The sequence below is a fragment of the Schistocerca nitens genome, chromosome 6 (assembly GCF_023898315.1).
Source record: "Schistocerca nitens isolate TAMUIC-IGC-003100 chromosome 6, iqSchNite1.1, whole genome shotgun sequence".
Classification (NCBI taxonomy): domain Eukaryota; kingdom Metazoa; phylum Arthropoda; class Insecta; order Orthoptera; family Acrididae; genus Schistocerca; species Schistocerca nitens.
The window spans coordinates 56,483,800-56,508,066 of record NC_064619.1 but is presented as its reverse complement, the minus strand read 5'-3'; positions in this window follow the sequence as shown (position 1 = coordinate 56,508,066).

Here is a 24,267-nt window from a genome sequence, read left to right as displayed (position 1 = left end):
ATTAGTTAATGTCCATTTCTTGTGTGATTATGTCAGTGAAACCTGAGTGTTAGGATATTTAGTTCAGATTTTATTTCCTTTGCTTACTATGGTTAGACTGCGTAGTCAGAAAGATATCAACATGGATAATGAGCAACAGTCAGTAAGTAGTGATACCGAGTTGGAAAGTGGGACACAAAGTAATGTTAGTGACGTAGTTCAGGAAGTACAATGTGAAAATCTGGGGGCAGAAGGGCAAGAAATGTTGCCACGGCCACCCAGTGATACAGTTGATAGCGGAAATTCTGTGCAATCTGCAAGCACTGGACACGGACCAGAGAGTGGTGTGATGTCAGAAGTGCAATCATTAAGAGTTATGTTCGAGCGCATGCTCAATTTTCAAGCTAAATTTGCAAGTGAACAAGCAGAGCGCGATAGAGAACGTGATGCTAAACAAGCAGAGCGTGATCGACGCCTGCATGAGAGGGACTTGCAGTTGATGCAAACTTTAGAAGTTATGCAAAGTGACATAGTTAGTTTGAAACAAAAATATGAAACCATACCCAAAACAGTACATGAATTAAGCGAAAGAGTAGACAGTATTCAAGTGGCTAACGCCAATATCGTAGAGGAAATCAGTGTTCTGACTAATAGGGTCGAACAACTAGAACTCGACACAACTCAAATAATTGAGGACAAAGTGATCGAACAAGTGCACAAAGTAGAACGTAAATTCACAAAGGAAATAGATGAGAAAGTGCACGCCGCAATTGAGGCCAGGGAGGTGGACTCAACTGCGGATGTGCAAAATCTTAAAAAGATAGTGCAAAAGGACATTCCGCTGTGGCAGCGGAATGTGGACCGCCGTCTTGCCGAAATGGAGCTTGGCTTGCGGCAGGACGAGGCACAGGCGTATGTCACGCCAGCCAGGTCCAACAATGATAGGCATATAAATACTGCAGTAAAAAATTGCGACTGCGAGACAGAACAGGCAACCAATGTAAGCGGAACAAATAAATGTCATTCCAAAGTAGTGATTGAAGAAAGTCTGATTAGGAACCGACAGTTTCAGATCTTTACAACGGAGAAGAAATCTGTTCACCCTGTAGTGTTTATCAAGGGATTTAGAAACATTTTGCCTAGCGTTTGGAGTCATACCCAGAAAATACAGTTTGTTATGTCTTACATACAAGGAGATGCTGCATTATGGGCAACCGAAGCAGCTGACAGTTGTGATACATATGAGCAATTCGAAAAGGCATTCTTGGCCAAATATTGGTCAACATGTATTCAAGAGAGATTACGGAAGGAGGTATATAATCCAGAGCCGTATTCTCCACGACTAGGCAATTTGCGAAAATATTTTGAGAAGTACATTAACAAGACCCGTTACTGGGACGAACAGATTTCATCCCGGTATTTGATCAGACTTTTGAAATCACACTTGCCGATACATATAAAGGAAAAGCTTATACACGTGCCTGAAAATGATATGGAACATTTCTTGTCTGTTCTGGACTCAATTGACCTGATTCAGGAGGACGTTAAGGCAGCCTCTGAACAGGCTAGAAGTAACGGAAACGGTTATAGAAATGGTAGAAATAACACGCCTCCACCAAGTAATGGAAACGGCGGAGGTAATAATAGGAGATTAGAGTATGCACAAAACGGAAATAGAGGTAGATACCGGAACGGCAATAGTCCGCCGGTGAATAATGACCGAAAGAGGAGGTTCGATGACCGGTATGAAACAGGCCCACCAAGCAATCATAGATGGAAAAATGCCAGGGGGCCGTACAACACTAATACTTATAATGATGCAAACCGAACTTGGCCACAGAACCAGAGGCCCAGTCCGGACCGGCAAAACAGTGATAGATATGACAATAACCGACCGCCACCACAAAATGCGCCAATTGCGCAACCGTGGCGGCCGACGCAACACAACGTGCACATAGTGGAGGTCAGTGACACAGAGCAGCCACGCCCATCCACTAGCAATAATTCAACAAACTAGATACAGCCGAGATACGCTCTCCATCGTCGGCTGAGGTTTGGAGTGAGAGCAGCCCGACACAGAACAAAACGCCGAACAAAATCTGTATCCTTAGGTATAATGACGGGGTACAGATGGGAGACGAACTAATAACTGAACCATCCACGTGCATAAAGGAACACAAAGACAGAGTACAAGCGATAATAGAGATAAAAATTAACAATATTGATGTGCAAGCAGTCATAGATACAGGTGCTACTGTCAGTGTTATGAGTATGGACTTATTCAAGGTACTGGGGAAGGAAAGGCTAGAATTTGAATTCTATGCAACAGCAGGATTTGGTACAGTTATTATTTAATTATGCAGAGGTATTTTCAGAACGACCAGGAATTGTTAAGGGATATCAGTACAAGATCGAGGTAAATCCTCACAAAACTTACTGTCGAGCCTCATACTCCATTCCTTAGTCCAAGAAGGAAATAGTAGCTATCTCTCAGCAGATCCCCACTCACGGAGAGTACGGGGACTGGATTCGTGTAAGGATGTAAAAGTATTCCTACAGCAAAAGACTATTAGTCCTATGTGGACACCACTCTTTTGTAAATAATGAACATTAATAGTGTGTGTACTAGTGTAGAAGTGTTTAGTTATAAGAATATGATTGACTTTCTCATGTGTATGGATATTTATGTTATGTACTCTTTTAATTTGTGTTATCTAAACCATGCTCTAAATGTTTGCACAGATAATCTGATTAGTGCAATTATTTGTAGTGTTAAGCTGTGACAAAGTTCAGTCAAGAAGAACATTTTAGTAAGGATTAGTTAGTGTACTACATAATTTTCATTATGTGTGTCAAATTTGGAATATTTCTTCCCGTGAATAATTGTAAAGTCACTGGAGCCATAAGTGCACAGCGACAAATAATTAAACTCCAAGTGCGGGTAGAGATGTATATAGGGGAAGAAGCCATAGCGAGCTCATTCCTGGTAGTAAAGGGTTTAAAGGTAGCCTGCATTTTGGGGGTAGATTTTTTTAAGAGAAAGGGACGCAATAATCGACCTTTCTCGGGGAAAATTAAGTTTGATGAATGCTGGTAGGAGAATAGAATTGTCCATGCTCAGATCCGGAGAGGTACCTGTACCTGAATGTAATGCTATTAATATAAAATGTAGGAATCAGTCGATACTACATTTAGACAATCATTGTCTAGGACAGAATCTCTATTATCCTGACGTACAAGTTGATCAATCAAAAGCGAATATGGACGCATTAGTGAACAAAGTGTCACAGTCCGAAAATTTGAATTCTATGCAACAGCAGGATTTGGTACAGTTATTATTTAATTATGCAGAGGTATTTTCAGAACGACCAGGAATTGTTAAGGGATATCAGTACAAGATCGAGGTAAATCCTCACAAAACTTACTGTCGAGCCTCATACTCCATTCCTTAGTCCAAGAAGGAAATAGTAGCTATCTCTCAGCAGATCCCCACTCACGGAGAGTACGGGGACTGGATTCGTGTAAGGATGTAAAAGTATTCCTACAGCAAAAGACTATTAGTCCTATGTGGACACCACTCTTTTGTAAATAATGAACATTAATAGTGTGTGTACTAGTGTAGAAGTGTTTAGTTATAAGAATATGATTGACTTTCTCATGTGTATGGATATTTATGTTATGTACTCTTTTAATTTGTGTTATCTAAACCATGCTCTAAATGTTTGCACAGATAATCTGATTAGTGCAATTATTTGTAGTGTTAAGCTGTGACAAAGTTCAGTCAAGAAGAACATTTTAGTAAGGATTAGTTAGTGTACTACATAATTTTCATTATGTGTGTCAAATTTGGAATATTTCTTGGCACAATCTTTTCTATTATGTGTATGTATGTATATATGTGTAGCTGTCAGATTGACAGACTCGAACCCAGAATAATATCAGTAATATGAGGCCCTGAGAACTTTATTTTCTCACCAATATTATCAGAGAAAATAATGCACCCAGTAGTGACCCGAGGGCACCACGGGAGGCAAACTTGTTGCAAATTTATGTAACGCAAAGTTACGCACAAAGAAGCTTCAATTGAAGCATGTGCATATTCAATCAGTTAAAAGGAGCTAGCCAGATACAGTCCAAGTAAATTTTTGCCTACAGAGACTACACTGTAGTTACGTAGGACGTTAATAGTAAAGTGTGACATGAGTACAAAGGAGTTATTGAACAATATGCCTGAATCCGGCTGGAATGCACAAATAAAATCTAATCGAACACGAATATAGATGACTATGGGCAAACTAATACGAATTTTGAGTAATTGTTACCATGTACGCAAATCTCACACCTTGGTAAAGAGTTACGAATGTGCTGTTACAAACAAAATTGAGCAGCGGACATTGTAAATAGAAATAAAGGAACTTTAACAAAAGTGCAGTATTGTGCGGCAGAGACAGACAGTGACTGTTAAACCTGCAGCAATACGTCACGGAGTAGTTGTGTATAAGTAATAAAAAACTGTATCATCACCGTGTGTGCAAGTGGACAAGCAACTAGCACGACACGAACAATGAACCGATAACGGACGGTGGATCAACTTAGTGTCAAACTTTAACTCTTTGTGTGTCAAGGGACGCTAGGAAAGCGCATTGACTACAGAAATACATTTTGATTTTGTCCTAAGGTGAAAACTTGCGTGTGACTAATGACAAGTCATGACATGGTGAAGAATATTGTGTGCCCATAAAAGTGTTACTGTGACAACGAAACATTGTGCAAACCAGACTAGTGAAGGCCTACTGAGTAATAACTACCACTAACTGTGTGCATTCTTTCCCACAGCAGGAAAAATGCCTATAAGGATAGTACACTGTTTGTGAACTTGTTGCATGTTTCCTGGAGCACCGCAAGAAGACGTCGCACGGGCGAGCTGATATCCAACGCGCATCCGGCTACATCAGCTATGCAGCGGTCGCAGCAGCCCGTAGCAGACCAGACAGCCACGCCCCTCCGCGCCGTAGCTGTCAACGCCGGGGGCGGTGACCTACACGGAGTCAGCGCGCCGCGCCGAGCGCCGCCCAACAATCACTCCGCACCGCTCACCAAATACAACATTATTGACTTTGTGAAATGTTCACATAAACTGAATAACATGTTAATGACTTCATTTCGATAAACATTGAACATTTACTATGTATGTCCGTGAGTGATATATCCTAGGACAAGTGACCTTGTAGTGTATCACAAGAATAATAGTATCACACACAAAAAAAACCTTCCATTGAACTGTATGTGACTGTGATATTGTGTAATTGTGTAACACCGTTTGTGACACACTGCTAATTTAATTCAAATGAATAACTGTTAAAAAGACAATATTCACTATAAACCAACTGGGATGGCTAGGCTCCGGCACAGTTTTGCCCAGGTTTCCTGTTTGCCTACGCCCAAATGGGGGAGCCATGAACTTATATAACCCTGGGACTAAATAAAAGAGCCATTCCGTAAAACATACAGAAGTATAAAGAACGTTACTGGCACCATTGTGTCAAAGTGTAAAAAACTCTTTGCCAAATGCTGCCAGGGGGCAATGTAACGATCCCTGGCATTTTCACAGTTTATTTGTACCATATACGCCGCTCTGGGCAAGTTGTATATATCGTAATTATTGAACAAAAATATTACTGAATGTGATATAAAATACATTAGCTATTCTCCTTATATTTTTATTGTAATATTTCTCTGTATTTAGGATAGGAATTTTTCTGTATTTAATATGTGAATGTAAAATGTGTCAGTATTTGCGGTATCAGAGATATAAAAATTTGCCAGAAATCAATTTACAAAGAAATGTTAATAGTCGGGAAATGCTATATAAGGACTAAACATTATGTATTCTTTGGTCGTCTCTGATCAGACGTTATCGAGGTAGGTCGCTGTGAAGAAGCTTTTAACGAATGTGTAGAAGTCTTTTGTCTCCGTCTGGACTTAGCCGCCATTAGACGATGTGTTACGAATTAATGTGAGTTGAATTGTTGTTTGAGCTAAATATATCAGTATTTATCAAAAGTGTGAATTATTTATGTAAATTAGCTTGCCCACGTCATCTATAAAATTTCTTTAAGAATTTTTCAGCATTTTTTAGCGGTGTTGCTGGGCTGTGCCGCGACCAACAATCGCAGATCTGAAGAGGCGGCACATTTAAAAAATTATCAAACCCGTAAATCGGGAACAGATGCATAAAAATCATTAGTGAATTAAGAAATTCTTCTTCCTTTTCAGTGATCCTGTGGCTGATAAAATTTGAATTAATTATACGTTTGTGCATTCGTAGGCGGATAGTTAATGTTAGTCAACATTGAAATTTAAACAGTTTGGTTCTTTAAAATAACTCAAATGCGTAGTGAAGTAGGTTTGATCAGTGATAAATGTCGGCTTGGCAATAATTAAAACATTTTCTGCTGATAGAGATAATCTTGTGTTCTATGGCTATTGCCGGGATAAAATTCAGTAAAAATATTTAACAAAAAAACCCACTGCATCTGGAAAGTGTATGTCAAGGCCGAATGATTTAAAGGACTCAATTCTCAATCTAATATTCTTAACCAGTTAATATGAGTGCACGTAAATAATTTTTTCTTTAAATGTACGTAATCCTTAAGAAAGTAAAATTACTTATTACCACACGAAATTAAGAGAGTGGTTCTACAACAAAGTTCGCACGAAAGAAAATTAACTTAAAAGCAAAAAGATAAAATTTATTATTCATTCTTTAACGAAATTTAAAATCAACGTCAAAATATTTCGACGATTTCGTTAAAAAATCAAGATAACGAGAAACATGCAGTGTTGGGATAGATCACAATTGTGTGTGTGTGTTGCATTTAGTTCCTGTTCTTCACGTTCTGACTCTAGTTTCACATTAGTTAAAAACTACACAACAATCAAAACGACAGCATTGCCACTAGCCAATATCTCAAAATTTAGTGAAATAACGGTAATAATATTATTATTATTAATAATAATTGTAATACAAAATCTCTATTGCTTGAGCCTTTTCCCACAGTTATGCAGGGTTGGCCATGGTTAAGTGGATGTGGCATGTTAATGTAAGGCCGGCCAGTGTGGCCGAGTGGTTCTAGGCGCTTCAGTCTGGAATCGCACGACCGCTACGGTCGCAGGTTCGAATCCTTCCTCGGACATGGATGTCTGTGATGTCTTTAGGTCAGTTAGGTTTAAGTAGTTGTAAGTTCTATGGGACTGATGACCTAGATGTTAAGTCCCATAGTGTTCAGAGCCTTCCTGTCGCCACCCTGTATCCCCAACCCCCCCCCCCCTCCCTCCCGGGACGGAATTAGTATATATCCCAATTGGCTGTGTCGATTGTAAGCCATGGAAGAGTGTTAATGTCTTCAGATGTCTGCGAGCCATGTAACTGAGGCGGAACGTGGGGACCAACCTGGTATTCACCTAGTGGGATATGGAAACCGCCTAAAAACTACATCCAGGATGGTCAGCACACCGGCCCTTGTCGTTAATCCGCCGGGCGGATTCGATCCAGGGTCGATGGACCTACCCGAATCCAGGAAGCAGCGCGTTAGCGCTCTCGGCTACCCTGGCAGGTCAATAATAATACTAAATATTACTTAAAATGGCCGAGCGGTTCTAGGCGCTACAGTCTGGAACCGCGCGACCGCTACGGTCGCAGGTTCGAATTCTGCCTCGGGCATGGATGTGTGTGATGTCCTTAGGTTAGTTAGGTTTAAGTAGTTCTAAGTTCTAGGCGACTGATGACCACAGCAGTTAAGTCCCATAGTGCTCAGAACCATTTTAACCATTAATTAAAATTTCATAACATAAAGTAGGTTTATAATTTTTATAGGAAATATAGGGTGTTGAGACATCTACTTTCTCAAACCTATTTTGTCTGTACTTTGGACCCTTGTGGTTCTCAGTGCCTGAAATGATGGAAACGGTGCACGCCCCGAAACTTCTTAGGAGGCTTGAATGTCTCGTATTCCGTATGTTATTGGCGTTTGGAATGATGTGTTGTGGCAGTGATAAGAGTATATCGTAAACTAACAAATATGTTTACAACCAATATGAATACTGTCTACAAGTCATGAGAGCATGTGTGTGCTTGACTGCATAAGTGTTTGAAGTTTTAGCATGTCATGTATCGGAGGCTAGTGGATCATGTCAAACGGCCATGAGCAAAAGAAAATGAAACGGAAAGAAACATGTCTGGTCAAAATGTGAAGTGCGTGACGGCCAGCAGTCCTCTTGTAAACCTCGGTACACACTGACTGCCGTAATTCTTTGTTGAAGATTCTTTTCCGCTGACTTTTTCAGCCTGGCACACAAAGAATTGTGTCCGCTTCTAGGTTTCGTTCAAGGGAAGCAGAAGACTAAACGTTGAACCACCCGCTTCACTGCTGGAAAAACTTACTTAATGCAAATGAATCAAACGTGCATCGCCTGTGAAGTAGTTTTTCGGAAAATGATTTCCTTGATGTGTAAAACATTAAAAAACACAGATATCGGATTCGCATTTTTTTATTTGTTACGCAGTTGATCTCAAACGATTACTCACGATACGTCAAAGTTGAGTAGCTCACTGCTCTTTGTTCGAAAATGTGCAGTAAATTGTGCGAATTGTGATTGCATATGCGAGAGAAGCAGAGATTGGCAGTCTGAAATCGTCATCGTGTTTCGAAATGCGTCCCTCAACGATTTGTGGAAGTGTTTCGAAATTTCTTTTAGCCGTATGCTAGTAATTCCTGAATGCCGTTCCATTCCCTGTTTGTAAGATGGAAACATGATCGTACTCGTGTCTGTTTCCTACTTCAAGAACACCCGAATCCACCAACGTGTATGAGCGAGGAATGCTGCTAGTTTTCGGTTGGTGCGTTTTACATTATAGAGTGATGCACACGAAGTGTAGCTTCATTTCGTTGTGTCCAACCAAGCAATATCTGAATACGTTAAGCCGTGTCCGTATTGAATGCGCCACTCAAAACGCTTCTCTTCGGTACATCGAAGCAGAGCGTTTGCGCACTCGGTTTGGCCACGGTTACATCGGGTCGCACAGATCCAAGGAGATCCTTCATTCATTGCTAGATGGCAACGTCAGCGGCAGTTGACAGAGTCATCTAAAAAAAATGGCTCTGAGCACTATGGGACTTAACATCTATGGTCATCAGTCCCCTAGAACTTAGAACTACTTAAACCTAACCAACCTAAGGACATCACACAACACCCAGCCATCACGAGGCAGAGAAAATTCCTGACCCCGCCGGGAATCGAACCCGGGAACCCGGGCGTGGGAAGCGAGAACGCTACCGCACGACCACGAGATGCGGGCAGAGTCATCTAAGTTCAGCCAATTTGCTCGAAGTATTTATAAATTATTTACATAAACCTTCCTCATAAATTAGTTCACCTATTACTAAAAACTGTATAAAATCCCTACAATAGTTTCTGAGATTAGCCGGAATATGTACAAAAGAAGCGAGCACTGGACTTGGATTTATGGAATATTTCCCTACCGGATCTTAGGAAAGTTCCAGTAGTGGAGACGAGATGGCTGTGTGTAAACTATGTTTTATTGCGATCGAACGGTACAAAAGCGTGACTGCACAGTCAAATATCTCACAGCGCATTGAAGTCATTGCCTATTTTACAGGTATTCCTGTTCGGCTTCCTTACCATTGCAACCTCCCAACAGTTCAATTATCTCCGTAACCTCGCAATAAAACTCGTTACTAGCCTCTCAATAAAATTATGACTCATATGTAACCTTTCAATAATTAACCGACTGTAAATCTAAACTGGTAAATCTGGACGTCAGCAATGCTGCGTCATGGCCCTGAAAATTCATTCTGAATAAACTGAAAACTCTTATCTCAATTATGTCGCTGGATAACGCGTATGTATCTGCTCCTATAACAAATTTTTCTGACACATCCCAGTGCAATGCTGGCCGCTAGATTTGTCATGTATAAACAGAAACAACTGATTTTTCTATACGATAATCGGGATGACCATGGATAGGAGAAATTAGTAAAATCTTTAAATTTAGATGAATGATTGTCAAAAGTTATTTTTATAAGAAAGATTATTACTAAAAGATTTTTTAAAAACATTTTTATGGGACTTGATATAACAATGGTACAAAATCAGTTGTTAAAAATTACATATGCGAGCGGCTATGAATAGTAATTCTTGATGTTACCTTATACTACATCGCCCAGGCACCGCCACCGCTCTCCACGACCGCCCCAACCGCCCGACTGCAAGCTACCACTACTACTTCTACTGCCGACATTGCTCTCTAGTCTGCGATTCTATTGTAACTTACATATCGCAGGCAGCGTGTGAGCCTTCCATCGAAGCTACATCTGCTCGAGTGCGCTTGCAATAAATTCCTTAGTCATGGACCTCTTACACCATCTCTGTCCAGGGATGCTTATGTCTCTGAGAAGAGCTGTCGATGATGTTATCCCCACAAATGCATATACGAGAGCGTGCTGAAAAGTAATGCCCCCGAATTTTTAATCTGAAAACTCTTCAAGTTCTCTAAATAAATCAAACGTTATTAACACTCTAATCTTTTATTTTTCATGTCTACATATCTGCAGCTCTCTGCAGCTCGATGGCTCCTAACTGTAGAGTGTAAAATAGCAGTACATAACAACTATCTCGGTGCCTGAGAAACAGTGTGTTGTAATCGAATTTCGAATGCAAAGTGTTCACCCACATGGGGAGCGCCCTCTCCTTCAGCATGACAATGCTATACCAGCCACGAGCGCAGCGACATCTGCAACCATCCGATGCCTTGGGTTCGCGATCGTCGATCGTGATCTACACACTTCCGACTACAGGGTTATTACAAATGATTGAAGCGATTTCACAGCTCTACAATAACTTTATTATTTGAGATATTTTCACAATGCTTTGCACACACATACAAAAACTCAAAAAGTTTTTTTAGGCATTCACAAATGTTCGATATGTGCCCCTTTAGTGATTCGGCAGACATCAAGCCGATAATCAAGTTCCTCCCACACTCGGCGCAGCATGTCCCCATCAATGAGTTGGAAAGCATCGTTCATGCGAGCTCGCAGTTCTGGCACGTTTCTTGGTAGAGGAGGTTTAAACACTGAATCTTTCACATAACCCCACAGAAAGAAATCGCATGGGGCTAAGTCGGGAGAGCGTGGAGGCCATGACATGAATTGCTGATCATGATCTCCACCGCGCCGAAAATTCAAAGCGTTTGACTTTGTCATCGGATGTCAGGGCTTGTAGCAATTGTAAACGGTAAGGCTTCTGCTTTAGCCTTTTCCGTAAGATTTTTCCAAACCGTCGGCTGTGGTACGTTTAGCTCCCTGCTTGCTTTATTCGTCGACTTCCGCGGGCTACGCGTGAAACTTGCCCGCACGCGTTCAACCGTTTCTTTGCTCACTGCAGGCCGACCCGTTGATTTCCCCTTACAGAGGCATCCAGAAGCTTTAAACTGCGCATACCATCGCCGAATGGAGTTAGCAGTTGGTGGATCTTTGTTGAACTTCGTCCTGAAGTGTCGTTGCACTGTTATGACTGACTGATGTGAGAGCATTTCAAGCACGACATTCGCTTTCTCGGCTCCTGTTCCCATTTTGTCTCACTGCGCTCTCGAGCGCTCTGGCGGCAGAAACGTGAAGTGCGGCTTCAGCCGAACAAAACTTTATGAGTTTTTCTACGTATCTGTAGCGTGCCGTGACCATATGTCAATGAATGGAGCTACAGTGAATTTATGAAATCGCTTCAATCATTTGTAATAGCCCTGTAAGCGCCATACGATTGTCAACGGTCTCCAAAACTTAGAGAACACCTTCGAGGACTTCACTTTGATGGTGATGAAGCGGTGCAAGGAAAGGTGAGATTGTGGCTCCATCAATAAAGCTAAGTATTTTGTGAGGTAGTGGGCGAGTCGTCGCGCCCTGAAAATATTCGAAGTTCGAAGGAAGAGCTGGACGATAGTGGTAGCCCCTGCGCATGGTCCAGCCGCGTGGCTGGGAATTTCGCTGTGACGAGGATGGTGCTTTGTGTCGATAAAGGAGATGTCTATGCCGGGAGTGCCAATGATGGTGGTATAGGCCGTCTACTGTTCCTCATCTATATTAACGACATAGGAGACAATCTGAGTAGCGGTCTTAGATTGTTTGCAGATGATGCTGTCATTTAGCGTCTTGTAAAGTCAACAGATGATCAAAACGACTTGCAGAATGATTTAGATACGATATCTGTATGGTGCGAAAAGTGGCAATTGACCCTGATTAACGGAAAGTTATTCACACGAGTACTAAAAGAAATCAGCTAAATTTCGATTACGCGGTAAGTCACACAAATCTGAAGGCTGTAAATTCAACTAAATACTTACGGATTACAATTACAAATAACCTAAGTTGGAGTGATCACATAGATAATATTGTGGGTAGAGAAAACCAAAGACTGCGATTCATTGGCAGAACACTTAGAAGGTGCAACAGGTCTACTAAATAGACTGCTTATACCACGCTTGTCCGCCCTATTCTGGAGTATTGCTGTGTGGTGTGGGATCCTCTTCAGGTGGGACTGACGGATGACATCGAAAAAGTACAAAGAAGAGCAGCTCGTTTTGTATTATCGCGAAACAGGTGAGATAGTGCCACAGACATGATACGTGAACTGGAGTGGCTATCATTAAAACAAAAGTGTTTTTCGTTGCGACGGGGTCTTCTCATGGAATTACAATCACCAGTTTTCTCCTCCGATTGCGAAAACATTCTGTTGGCACCCACCTACATAGGGAGAAATGATCATCACGATAAAATAAGAGAAATCAGGGCTCGCACGGAAAAATTTAAGTGCTCGTTTTTCCCGCCTGCCGTTCGAGAGTGGAACGGTGAAGAGACAGCTTCAAGGTGGTTCATTGAACCCTCTACCTGGCACGTTATTGTGAATAGCAGAGTAACCACGGTGGTTCATTGAACCCTCTGCCTGGCACGTTATTGTGAATAGCAGAGTAATCACGTAGATGTAGTCTTTCTGAAACCTTAATGGCAGGCATTTCCCAGTTCGTATAGAAATTAATAGTAGCCAGATGAATCATGATACCTCAAAAAGAAACATGCAAATTACTATTATTTTCACGACGATTCTGATGGTGTAGTCAGATTTTCAATATCTTTATTTGTTTAAAGTTTAGTATCTGACGGTAAATTATACAAGTAACATACAGCTACGCATTTCCAGAATATAAACGCTTTATCCGATTTGGTCGATCGCCGCGTCTTTATAAAGCTATTAGTGTAAACCTTAATTGGTATGAATTACAGGGATGTAATTTAAATAGTACATGAGTTATTGGAGGTCAAAGTGGACGATTACTATCGATCGCGTCAGGCCATAAGTACTCCACAGTTACACGGCAGAACGGTAGCAGCGTGCTTATAAATATATTTATTCATCTATGTTTTTGTTTATATCCGACATATACTGTTGATAAAGAAATTAGTTAAATATTTACTGTGTTACAGAAAGCACAGAGACATTAGGCTACAGGCCTACCTTTTGTTCTATTCCATTGATGTATGTTTATTTAATTTCTTTATGTGTCTAATAATGTGTGTTACAGCGTGTTTATGGTCCAGCCGTAGGAATATTTATTTAATTTCTTGTATTTAAATGAAAATCCCGTATTTCGAATATGTTCCATTATGTTTGAGAGTGTACGTTGGCTTAGAGACAAGGGGGGGAGCTCTCTAGCCAATCACAGTGCTCTTTACAAAGAGAGACGTATGGAGGTTAGGGAGGAGCATCGTTTCCGGAGAGAACACGAGGGAGTTCTGAAGAGTGCTGCACGACGGACGGTCGCAATGACACAGGAAGTGCTGCACGCGACAGTCGCGAGAGAGACCTGGAGAGTGTGGAGCGATTTGCGTGTGGTCGCGACAGATAGAAATACTTCGTAGGGCCGACTTATGCACTTGTGAGATTTCCGTGGCTTCTACAGTGAAGACGTAGTGTGCGTTTGGAAGAGAATATCTCGTGAGCTATGTTGTCGTTCATAGCTAATTACGCGAAGTAGGAATCTATCGTTTCCCTGTTATTCAAGTTATATTTTATTTAACTGCTGGACCATCGACACCAACAAGTGTTTTGCCGAAATATACCACATTCTCAAAAGTACTTCTACTATCATGCTCACCATTTAAAGTCGTTAAGATAGTACCTGCAGATTTTATTTGGCTCTGAACACTATGGGACTTAACATCTGAGGTCATCAGTGCCCTAGAACTACTTAAACCTAAGTAACCTAAGGACATCACACACATCCATGCTCGAGGCAGGATTCGAACCTGCGACCGTAGTGGTCGCGCGGTTCCAGACTGAAGCGCCTAGAACAGCTCGGCCACAATGGCCGGCGATTTTATTTAATTTACAATCTTTCGTTTATAAATTTATATGTTACACTCATAATTCGCAATTGCCGAGTGATAACAATCTTCGACCATTCGATTCATGTGTGTATTCTTATCGTATACCGTACACTCAGCTGTATTTGGCATGTGAGGCGGCATCTACGCATCCAAGCCCCTAGACAACGAAACCAGTCAAAACTTTTAATACCTCAACTTTGAGTCTGAGGGTACGTAGTTGAGGGCCACCACACATCACATCTTTCATTTTATTTTTGTGTGAAAGCCCGCAACTTTACACTGACGGTATCTACAGACTGATCTCTCCTTGGGGGAAATGTGTTCGTTGCCAGCGTGACAACGTTGAGAAAGAAATATGTAAAAACAAAGAAAAAAGGTGTAGAATGCTAATGGCGTTTGTTTTATTCGAAAAGATGTAAGAGTTTTCACATAAAAAATTCGGAGGCATTACTTCTCATCATGCTCTCGTACGTAGAGCTCTATAGGACTGGTCACTACAATTGCAAACACAGGAAGAGTAGAAAACAACGAAACTTTACGTTCTGTGTGTATGCAGTGCAGTCAGGAGGAATAAATGATGTGCCGCTTCGCGACACACTCTCGGTGAAACCAGGCGATGCGATCTTTGGCTCTGTGAGGTGGCGAAGCCGTGAAGGTAGGCCGATGAGGCTGCGGGGACAGTCTGTTGTGATCCTACGGACAGGAAGGTGGCCCTCGTTTGTAGTAACGTGTCAAGCGGAGTTGGCAGTGTGAGACGATAGTTCTGTCGTACTATATACTGAAGTGACCATAAAGTCATGGGGTATCGATTTGCACAGATATACAGGGTTATTACAAATGATTGAAGCGATTTCACAGCTCTACAATAACTTTATTATTTGGGATATTTTCACAATGCTTTGCACACACATACAAAAAGTCAAAAAGTTTTTTTAGGCATTCACAAATGTTCGATATGTGCCCCTTTAGTGATTCGGCAGACATCAAGCCGATAATCAAGTTCCTCCCACACTCGGCGCAGCATGTCCCCATCAATGAGTTGGAAAGCATCGTTGATGCGAGCTCGCAGTTCTGGCACGTTTCTTGGTAGAGGAGGTTTAAACACTTAATCTTTCACATAACCTCACAGAAAGAAATCGCATGGGGTTAAGTCGGGAGAGCGTGGAGGCCACGACATGAATTGCTGATCATGATCTCCACCACGACTGATCCATCGGTTTTCCAATCTCCTGTTTAAGAAATGCCGAACATCATGATGGAAGTGCGGTGGAGCACCATCCTGTTGAAAGATGAAGTCGGCACTGTCGGTCTCCAGTTGTGACATGAGCCAATTTTCCAGCATGTCCAGATACACGTGTCCTGTAATGTCTTTTTTCGCAGAAGAAAAAGGGGCTGTAAACTTTAAACCGTGAGATTGCACAAAACACGTTAACTTTTGGTGAATTGCGAATTTGCTGCACGAATGCGTGAGGATTCTCTACCGCCCAGATTCGCACATTGTGTCTGTTCACTTCACCATTAAGAAAAAAATGTTGCTTCATCACTGAAAACAAGTTTCGCACTGAACGCATCCTCTTCCATGAGCTGTTGCAACCGCGCCGAAAAATCAAAGCATTTGACTTTGTCATCGGGTGTCAGGGCTTGTAGCAATTGTAAAGCTTCTGCTTTAGCCTTTTCCGTAAGATTTTCCAAACCGTCGGCTGTGGTACGTTTAGCTCCCTGCTTGCTTTATTCGTCAACTTCCGCGGGCTACGCGTGAAACTTGCCCGCACGCGTTCAACCGTTTCTTCGCTCACTGCAGGCCGACCCGTTGATTTCCCCTTACAGAGGCATCCAGAAGCGTTAAACTGCGCATACCATCGCCGAATGGAGTTAGCAGTTGGTGGATCTTTGTTGAACTTCGTCCTGAAGTGTCGTTGCACTGTTATGACTGACTGATGTGAGTGCATTTCAAGCACGACATACGCTTTCTCGGATCCTGTCGCCATTTTGTCTCACTGCGCTCTCGAGCGCTCTGGCGGCAGAAACCGGAAGTGCGGCTGCAGCCGAACAAAACTTTATGAGTTTTTCTACGTAACTGTAGTGTGTCGTGACCATATGTCAATGAATGGAGCTACAGTGACTTTATGAAATCGCTTCAATCATTTGTAATAGCCCTGTACATGGCGGTAGTATCGCATATAGAAAGTACTTTTCGGCAGTGCATTGGCGGAGCTGTTGTTTGTACTCGGGTGATTCCTGTTTCCGACTGTGGTTATAGCCGCCGCACGACGGGAATTATGAGACACATAAGAGATTCCTTTCATAAAATCGTTGGGGAATTCAATATTCCGAGATACATAGCGTCAAGGGTGTGCCGGGAATACCACATTTCGCTCATTACCTTTCACCACGGACAACGCAGTGGCCGATGGCCTTCACTTAACGACCGAGAGCAGAGGCGTTTGCACTGAGTTGTCATTGCTAACAGATCAGCAACACTGGATGATGTAACGGCAGAAATCAATGTGGGACGTACGAGGAACGTATCCGTTAGGACAGCGCGGCGAAATTTGGCGTTAATGGGCTGTGGCAGCAGACGACCGACGCGAGTGCCTTTGCTAACAGCAGAGCGTCGCCTGCAGCGCCTCTCCTGGGCTCGTGTCTACACTCCTGGAAATTGAAATAAGAACACCGTGAATTCATTGTCCCAGGAAGGGGAAACTTTATTGACACATTCCTGGGGTCAGATACATCACATGATCACACTGACAGAACCACAGGCACATAGACACAGGCAACAGAGCATGCACAATGTCGGCACTAGTACAGTGTATATCCACCTTTCGCAGCAATGCAGGCTGCTATTCTCCCATGGAGACGATCGTAGAGATGCTGGATGTAGTCCTGTGGAACGGCTTGCCATGCCATTTCCACCTGGCGCCTCAGTTGGACCAGCGTTCGTGCTGGACGTGCAGACCGCGTGAGACGACGCTTCATCCAGTCCCAAACATGCTCAATGGGGGACACATCCGGAGATCTTGCTGGCCAGGGTAGTTGACTTACACCTTATAGAGCACGTTGGGTGGCACGGGATACATGCGGACGTGCATTGTCCTGTTGGAACAGCAAGTTCCCTTGCCGGTCTAGGAATGGTAGAACGATGGGTTCGATGACGGTTTGGATGTACCGTGCACTATTCAGTGTCCCCTCGACGATCACCAGTGGTGTACGGCCAGTGTAGGAGATCGCTCCCCACACCATGATGCCGAGTGTTGGCCCTGTGTGCCTCGGTCGTATGCAGTCCTGATTGTGGCGCTCACCTGCACGGCGCAAAACACGCATACGACTATCATTGGCACCAAGGCAGAAGCGACTCTCATCGCTGAAGACGACACGTCTCCATTCGTCCCTCCATTCACGCCTGTCGCGACACCACTGGAGGCGGGCTGCACGATGTTGGGGCGTGAGCGGAAGACGGCCTAACGGTGTGCGGGACCGTAGCCCAGCTTCATGGAGACGGTTGCGAATGGTCCTCGCCGATACCCCAGGAGCAACAGTGTCCCTAATTTGCTGGGAAGTGGCGGTGCGGTCCCCTACGGCACTGCGTAGGATCCTACGGTCTTGGTGTGCATCCGTGCGTCGCTGCGGTCCGGTCCCAGGTCGACGGGCACGTGCGCCTTCCGCCGAACACTGGCGACAACATCGATGTACTGTGGAGACCTCACGCCCCACGTGTTGAGCAATTCGGCGGTACGTCCACCCGGCCTCCCGCATGCCCACTATACGCCCTCGCTCAAAGTCCGTCAACTGCACATACGGTTCACGTCCACGCTGTCGCGGCATGCTACCAGTGTTAAAGACTGCGATGGAGCTCCGTATGCCACGGCAAACTGGCTGACACTGACGGCGGCGGTGCACAAATGCTGCGCAGCTAGCGCCATTCGACGGCCAACACCGCGGTTCCTGGTGTGTCTGCTGTGCCGTGCGTGTTATCATTGCTTGTACAGCCCTCTCGCAGTGTCCGGAGCAAGTATGGTGGGTCTGACACACCGGTGTCAATGTGTTCTTTTTTCCATTTCCAGGAGTGTATATCGCTTGGACTCTAGACGACTGAAAAACCGTGGTATTGACAGTTGGTAAAAGCTGATGACAGGTGCAGACCCCAGGAAGCAACTGGTCCGAGCTGCCAATAAGGCAGTGTGCAAGCTGGCGGTAGTTCCATAATACTGCGGGCTGTACTGACGTGGAAAGAACTGGGTCCTCAGGTCCAGAAGAATCGAGCATTGACTGGAAGTCGTTATGTTCTGCTACTTGGAGATCCCCCCGGCATTTAAGGACTTCATGTTCCCAAACAACGATGGGATTTTTATTGATGACAGTGCGCCATGACACTAGTCCACAATTGTTGGCGATTGGTTTCAAGAACTTTCTGGACAATTCGAGCTAATGATTTGGCCACCCAGATAGCCCTACATGAATCCTATCATACATTTGTGGGACATAATCCAGAGGTCAGCCCGTGCACAAAATCCTTCACCGGCAACACTTTCGCAATTATGGGCGGCTACAGCTGCGCATGGCTCAGTAGTTCTGCAGGTGACTTCTAACGACTTATATAATTGCTTAGGCTTCCGCGGACAGTCAGTCGACATGTTTTCTGAGCGTGGTACAGCGTCACATTGTATAAAACTATTGCTGGAGAAAACCAACGTTTCGGCCACGGTTGCAGTTGCCTTCTTCTGGGACTCAGAATAATACGACGCTGTACCATAGTAGACCCAGAAGAAGGCCGCTGCAAAGCGTGGCCGAAAGGTTGGTTTTCTCCAGCAGTAGTTTTATACAGTATGACGCGGTACCATACCCAATAACGTATGTGGACTTCCCACGACTTGTTGAATCCAAGCCACGTCCAGTTGCTACTCTGTGCCAGCCAAAAGCACATCAGACACAATATTAGGAGGCATCCCATGGCTTTTGTCGCTACATTGTATATGAAGTGAGTCGTTTTAGTGGTGTATCGCGTTAAGAACTTATTTATCAGTTAACGAAAGCACTCCAATGCAGCTATAAAAATTCTCGATCAAATCGACTTTGAAGTTTTATGAGCTTCTTTAGTACCCGACGAGCTGCGTGGCTCTGTGTTAAAATGCTGATCGACTATACGTGTCCCGGATCCAACTTCCATCCATAGTAAAATTTTAAAAGTGCATGTTTCACGAACACGCCCATGGAGCGTAAAATACACGTACTTAAACATGACAATAAATTTAATTTCATTTTACTCAAAAAAATTCATAAAAGATCTGTAATTAAGAATTTATATTTTCAATGAAACCTGGACTTTTGTGTTTGGTGTGTAGTAAGGAAGAAGAAAATGTCGATTTTTCATAAAAATACAATTAGTTATAAGTTAATTAGCACATGTCTGATGAATTTAATGTTTAAATGATGGGTACTCTAACTAAACGGGACAAAAAAAACTAAATAATGACTGGAACCTGACTATAAGAACAAATGGATTTTTCATTAAAAAATCTATTACATACAAGTTAATTCACACAAATTTGATGAATTTTATGCTTAAATGACACTGGTTCAAAAAAATGGTACAAATGGCTCCGAGCACTATGCGACTTAACTTCTGAGGTCATGTCCCCTAGAACTTAGAACTAATTAAACCTAACTAACCTAAGGACATCACACACATCCACGCCCGAGGCAGGATTCGAACCTGCGACCGGAGCGGTCGCTCGGCTCCAGATTGTAGTGCCTAGAACCGAACGGTCACTCCGGCCGCCAAATGACACTGGTATTCGAACTGAACCGGGAAAAAAAGTAAAGAAAACAGTGACCGAAACGACACTCAAACCAGCGATTACCAGTGTCGAACGCTAGTGGTTTTTTCCATCTTTATGTATTTTACGGCTCATCGAAATGCTAATAGAAGATGCGTCTCTTTTTTGAAAGTTGCATCGGCCAGAAATCGAATCTGAGACCCCTATGTGACAGGCGAGCTTTCTACCACAGAGCCATGCTGCCTGCCGATATAGATCGTTCTTACTTTAGTGTATTAAATTTGGTCGGGAAAATTCGATGCTTATTTTCTCGAGAATTTTTTAGAGTTGCATCGAACTTGATTGATATCTGAGATCTGAACTTCACGTACCACGAAAATAAAATGTTTAAAAACACCAATAGTCGTGTGGTGTCCTCGTCGTGTTGAAGGAGCTTGTTGCCTCCGTGCGTTTTGTGCATGACTGGTACATTGCCCGTTTGTAATGAGTGGCATATTGATCCAAGATTTACCGTGGTGATCCTGTGTTACGCTCTGGACCACACCCGGGCCACGAAGTGTGAATATAACTCTTTGAGTACTTAAGTTTAACAAGTTATGTGTTCTTATCAGTTGTATCTTACATGTTACCTGATATACGATATTGTCTTTCGGTTTCAAAAGTTAAGCAGGATTCCACATGTTACTTATTTTATGAAGTGTTATTTTAAGTTGTTTATTAGTGCGCATGTTGAGTTTTAAACTGTGAGCTGGGAGGCCTGCACATGCTATAACTTTTCGTCCACTAGGTGCCGTTAAGTCTTAAACTTCGAGTTGAGAGTATGTTATCAAAATACAACCTACCTTAAGTGTGGGGGCAGAAGGAATTTAATTGCGACAACTGTGAGAGCTTAGTTAGTACAGGGGTTGTGAACTTATGTCTTCACCAAACTGCAATGTGAACTATTTTCCAAATGAGGAGAGTGTCAATCGGGTATGAGATTTAGTTAGTGGTCATCAAGGACCCGAGTAAGGGCTACTTGTAACCTGTGGAGGAACATGCAGTTCCAAGGAGCCAAGGACGCTACTCATCATATTTAACATAAACTGTCGACGCTTTATTTGTTGTAGCACAAAATAATTTAAATTTTATTTTCATAAACAGTAATAATTTTAATTAACAAATGTGAAATACGTTTCTCTTGATATGCCATACACAACTGTTAAGAATATTATTCGTGACTGACAACATCTGATGCAGCTGTAATACTTTTTTCAGTTTCCAGTGAAGGAAAAGCAAGACGAGATTTTGCGGAAACTGTCACATCTTCAGATGCGTGTAATATCTATACGAGTCAACTTAACAGGGGATAATATAGTGATTCTCTGGTGTAGGGAACGCAAACACAAAATCTAACGTACGTATTGATACGTCAGACGGAAAATCTCTGTAACAGCAGTCAACATGCCCAGGCTTAAGTGCATCACTGACATACTGTCGCATAATTGAAGATATTCTGATTTTCGCACACTGCCACACACAGCGCATTCCTCCACTTGTGGGTGCTTCAAATTGACCTGTAAGGTTTCCATACACATGCAAAAAATTAGACTTTATCGTAAATGATGAAAAATATCTCATGTTTTCCATTCCCCACTGAACTGAAAATGCTAATATATTTCTTCAGCGCCATGTGTCACAAAAACAATATCATAGAATTTCGTATAATCAAAAAATTTGGGAGAGCTATTTGTGTCTCCTGAATATAGAGGTTAGACAGCACAACTATCTGCAAAGCTGGAAGACTGAAGCATCACATACCACCAACGTTGAGATCTCTACAGATGGGTAAGAAACTAGCGTTGAGGAAGATGTAAAAAGGATATCGTTCTTGTCAATTTGAAAGCAACATCCCAGCATACCCCGTACAAAATTTAGAGGAAGCATTGAAGACCTTAATCCATAGGCCAGAGATTTGTATCTCTGTACTCCACAATGCTAGTATATGTTCATCCTATACCCACATCTGAACCTTTTTGTGCTAATACATGAAGCGAAGTGTCATAGACCGAATCCAGTATTTCGAGACAGTGCGTTAACTTGAAATCATAGAAAATCAGTGTCCACTTCTGTCCCTCTCTCTCTCTCTCTCAAGTGCAGCTCAGCTAACTGGAACTGGAAAAGAGTACGTGCATTTTTAATGACATTGTTTCAGCCTGAATTTATTACGAGCAACACATTTAGCGTATGACATTACATACTCGTATATAAATACAAATTTATGTCTCAGATAAGGCATATGAGTGAAAATGTGGTATAAATATGGGAAATAGCCAACAAACATAGCTCCAGCAGCAGAGGTGAATTGATTGGATCAATAGCAGCGACAGAGACTCAACGAAAAGTGACACATTTAATCACTGGAGTCTGCAGTATACGAGACAGTGTTACTCTGAAATTGACAGTGCCGGCAGCATGTCTGCTAAGAACTGTGTGTCAAAACAAAACATTATTCTTTAATGTACACAAACAATTATCGTCATTATCAGAGAACTATTCCATTATCCTATCAATAATGAGTTATTTTCAGCATGTGTTTATTTAATGAGACTTTGGTAATTTAACATATGTGGGACAATCATTTGACTAATGTAGGACTGCAATACCAAGTTGAATGAAACTGCTATGTTAATTAGTTTAACTGCAGCTCCGTTTGGGCACATAAAATTGAATAATGGGTGTAATTATTGTCGACTGAGCCTATGTCCATATCTTAGCACAGTCACTAGTTACTTAACCATGAAACACTTGTAGTTGTATTCCCTAAATATGCATTAAGTCTCAGCTCATATGAGAACTTGGTGTCCAAGCTACAAATACACTATGTGATGAAATGTGGCTACACTGAGCCACAGCGCCAGAGATCGCGCTAGAGAGTATTGTTCCGCCGCCTCCACTGGCAGTGATTATTGAGATGTCGTAGTGGGCAGTGCTTGTTAAGAACTCGTAGCAGAGAGTGTTTGTTGAGATGTGCTAGTAGGGAGTGCTTGCTGAGATGTGATACTGAAAAGTTCTTGTTGAGGTGTGGTAATAGCGAGTCGGTGTGGAGATATATTGTAATGATTAGAGTGATTTTGGTCAATACATGAAGGTAACGAAACTTGATTTATTTTTCATTATTTAATGTCGTAAATAATGCTTCATTACAGGTTCAGTCAACAAAGCATCTGGCTTGTGTTCTTGTATTAGAGTGTAATCCTGGTTTTCTTGCGCAATTGTAGTATTTCTATTTTCTTTAATTAATTCAGTATAAATGATATTTAAAATTTCTTGTGTTGTTGAAGAAGAACCGTGCCAGATGCGTACGTTGAGTCATACTTCCACACACAGAACAGTTATACTTGTGCTTTGGTTTCGTAGGTTTTATAGTTGCTGGGGACTTAATTAATTAATTGTGTTAATGAAAATTTCCATTTCATTCTTTGTTATTGTTCTATGCAGTCAGATAGCGTAATAATACTAGTCAGGGCCAACCGTTTACGAGACTTCGTAATCGGACAGACAGCTACTAAAACAAAAAATTAAAATTATTTGCATTCTATTTTAATTAAGCCCCCATGCAGTGATAAAAAAATATCCGGACACCTGGCTGAAAATGAGTTACAAGTTCGTGGCGCCCTCCATAGGTAATACTGCAATTCAGTGTGGTGTTGGCCAACCTTTAGCCTTGATGACAGGTTCCACTCTCGGAGGCATACGTTCAATCAGGTGCTGTAAGGTTTCTTGGGGATGGCAGCCCATTATTCACACAGACAGTGCTGCACTGAGGAGAGGTATCGATGTCAGTCAGTGAGGCCTGACACGAAGTCGGAGTTGCGAAACATCCCAAAATGTTCTGTGGGATTCAGGTCAGGACTCTGTGCAGGCCACTCCATTACACGGATGTTATTGTCGTGTAACCACTCCGCCACAGCTCATGCATTATGGACAGGTGCTCGACCCTTTTGAAAGATTCAATCGCCCGAATTGCTCTTCAACAGTGGGAAGCAATAGGTTGCTTAAAACATCATTGT